We start from the raw sequence: 3,020 nt of genomic DNA, 5'->3' as shown, positions 1-3,020 counted from the left end.
GAAACCATGGGAGGTTCTGGCCGGACTGAGGCCCGACTTCTGCTAGAAGGAGGAGAAAATAAGCAGGGATAATGTGGGGGAAGGGGTGGAGAGGGGAGGGGGTAGGGATGGCTTCCTCCGTTCACCTCCCCTTTCCTCCACCCCGTTCCCTGTCCTGCATAAACTTGTACTTCTCACTTTGTTCGTTTGAGATTGGTCACAGTGTTTAAGCTACCGAAAGAAAATAGACACCCGCACTGAGAGCAGTTCAGTTTATACAAAGGTTTATTACAAATTCAAAAGCTGATTTCAAACTACAATATGCAAGCCCTTCCCAATTATACTTATCAACGCCTGCACTGGTCCCAACTGCCGAAGCGAGGCAACGACTGCACACTTGTAGTAGGTTGTCGGGCGCCGGTAGCAGCTTCTCCACCTCCCTCGACCAGGATGTTAGCTGGACTCCAGAAATTCTTCTTCTTGCTGACAGATGTTGCCACCTCTCAGAGAGTCTCAAACTTCAGCAGCGGGACCATGGCTTATATTACCCAAAAACTGCTTACCCAAGCACCAATTCCCAGCACAGTAAGAAAGATAAGCGAGCAAGCTAGCATATTAGGCTTCGATTGAATAATATAAGCTTATCACTTTGAATACAATGGTTATTTTGCATCAAGGCTAGGCCTCTGACAGTCTGTGACCAAAACAAGTAGAAAGATTAAATGTTCTTGGTACACAGATGTCCTCTTGTCAGATAACTGCATCTCTGGCCCCTTGGTGGAATTTAGCTTATGTCTGCTGATTGTAAAAAACAAGCAGGTTCTCAGCCTTGCAGAAGCAAAGTCTGCAAGAGTATAAAACACGGTTTAAATCTTCCATTACATTCCCCTCCCCATTTCCTTCCCCCGCTCGCCTCCCAGCTCCCCTCCCCCTTCCCATTCCCCTACTCCTAACTCTAACCCCTAACAAACCCTAACCTTAACACTACTGATACCCCCTATTCTCCACGTCCCCTAACTCTATCTCTTCCCCTATGCTGTCCCCTAACCCCACCCTAATCCTACACACCCACAACCCTACCCCTTACTCCTACCCTTACCCGCTTCCATTACCCCCTTTCTCATACCCCCTTACCCGACCCCTCCTTCCCCTAGGTTAAGGTTGGAAGGGGAAAGGGGGAGGGGGAAGGGGAGGTGAAGGGAGGAGAGCTGGGGTTAGGGCATAGGTGTGAGGGAAGGGCAAGGTGAGCAGGAGGGGGTTGGGATCGAGGAGGGGTAGAGGAGAAGGGGGGGAGTGGGTGACGGGACATGGGAGATGCAGGGAATGGGGTTGGCAGGGTCAGAGGGAGAAGAAGGGGAGGGATTCAGGACATCATGATGTTGTCCGACCTCTGATCAGCTGGGTTGCAATGTTCTTCTGGACTCGTGTCTTGTCTCTGAGAATGCTCCTTCTCCTGGGAAGAGAAATATGGGTGATAGAGATGCTGTCTGCGATGCCTGATCACGATGACTTTGGAGGGTCCCAACTCTTCCCCCTTCACCCCCCTCCCTACCCCTGCACACTAGGGCCTTTCCCCTTCCTCTGCTTTACCTGAGGAAGTGTGTTTTGGAGAAAAGCACGATCTATCTCTGCAGAGCTCAGAGCACCGTGTCTCCATCAGGCAACACCCTGGTTCACCACGACATGGCAGCAAGATGCTGGACAAATCATGGATGGATTGGTCGAATCCCTTCAGCTGACCCATATGAACCTACCCCACAACGATATTACCCTTCCCTCCCTCACACCAGTACCTTCTGTTTTTCTTTTATTCCTGTCCCCATATTAAAATAATTTTCATGCCTTTTATGGACCAGCCTCCGCTACTACCCCTGGCAATGCATTCCAGGCACCCACTACTTTCTGTGTGAATAAAATGTACCCCTCACATCTTTCCTAAAGTTCCCTCCTCTCACCTTATTTAGACGACTTCTGGTATTCTAGCCCCAGGAATGCACACAATATGCCAAGTGTGGTCTGACTCGAATTTTATACATCTGCAACATTACCTCTCAGTTCTTGAACTTATCCCCTGACTCCTGAAAGCCAGCACACAATACACCATCTTAAACTCCCTCTCAATTTTCACAGCAACATTGAGCGATTTATGTAGCAGGATCTAAATATTTCTCTGTCCTGCACACTGTTCATAATCCTGCCATTAACCAAGTGCTCTGCCCTCACGTTCTTGTAATTCGCATTCAATAAAGAAATTGGTCTATATGAAGCTACTTTTAATGGGTCTCCAATCTTCTTTGGAATAACTGTTATTCGTGCCCTTGAAACTGACTCTGGAAATAAACCTGTACCAGTTGCTTGTTTAAGTACATCTGATTTACAGGATTGAACTCCATCTGTCACTTCTCTGCAAACTGGATGACCTATGACAACCTTCTACACTGTCTACAACATCTCTACCTCTGTGTCATCCCCTGACGTACCCACCCTTCCACTCCCATCATCATTCATAAAAATCACAAAGAGCAGGGGTCCCAGAGCAGATCCCTTTGAAGCGCCACTAGTCATTGTTCCATCTACCTCTACCCTCTGTTTTCTGCAGACAAGCCAATTCTGAATCCACACAGCCAAGGCTCCATGGATCCCATGCCTCCCGACGTTCTGAATGAGGCCACTGTGACGACCTTGTCAAGCACCTTACTAAAATCCACGTGCAGCGCATACACACCTTTACCTTCATCTATTTCCTTTGACACCTCCTCGAAATACTCAATTTGACTGGTGATGCAGGACCTGCTCCTCACAAAACTATCCATGAGTTTCCCCAGCATGTTTGTGCATTGCCCTCGGCCCCAGCATCTGCAGACTTCCTGGCCAGTCCCTCCCTTACCCCTTCCCAGAGCTTCCGCATCCATTACAACATTAAGCATTGCTGCCCAGTACTGCCCAGTACAGACCTTTGTAAACGTTCTCCACAACCAACTAACCCTTACCCGTACCACACCCATAACTATGGGTGGATTAAATATCCAATTAATTTCTTT

At 48.3% G+C, this 3,020-nt stretch overlaps 1 long non-coding RNA gene across 1 annotated transcript; it reads right to left on the bottom strand.

Moving 5' to 3' along the window:
- Positions 1–246: 246 nt before the first annotated feature.
- Positions 247–1,419, bottom strand: LOC138745269 (uncharacterized). Its single transcript, XR_011346119.1, has 2 exons — positions 1,368–1,419; positions 247–823 (listed from the first exon to the last, which is right to left on the bottom strand). It is a non-coding gene; the product is annotated as an uncharacterized lncRNA (long non-coding RNA).
- Between the last annotated feature and the right edge of the window lie 1,601 nt (positions 1,420–3,020).

Source organism: Narcine bancroftii, chromosome 11, assembly GCF_036971445.1.
Source record: "Narcine bancroftii isolate sNarBan1 chromosome 11, sNarBan1.hap1, whole genome shotgun sequence".
Taxonomy (NCBI): Eukaryota; Metazoa; Chordata; class Chondrichthyes; order Torpediniformes; family Narcinidae; genus Narcine; species Narcine bancroftii.
This window is presented reverse-complemented; position numbering and strand designations above follow the sequence as displayed.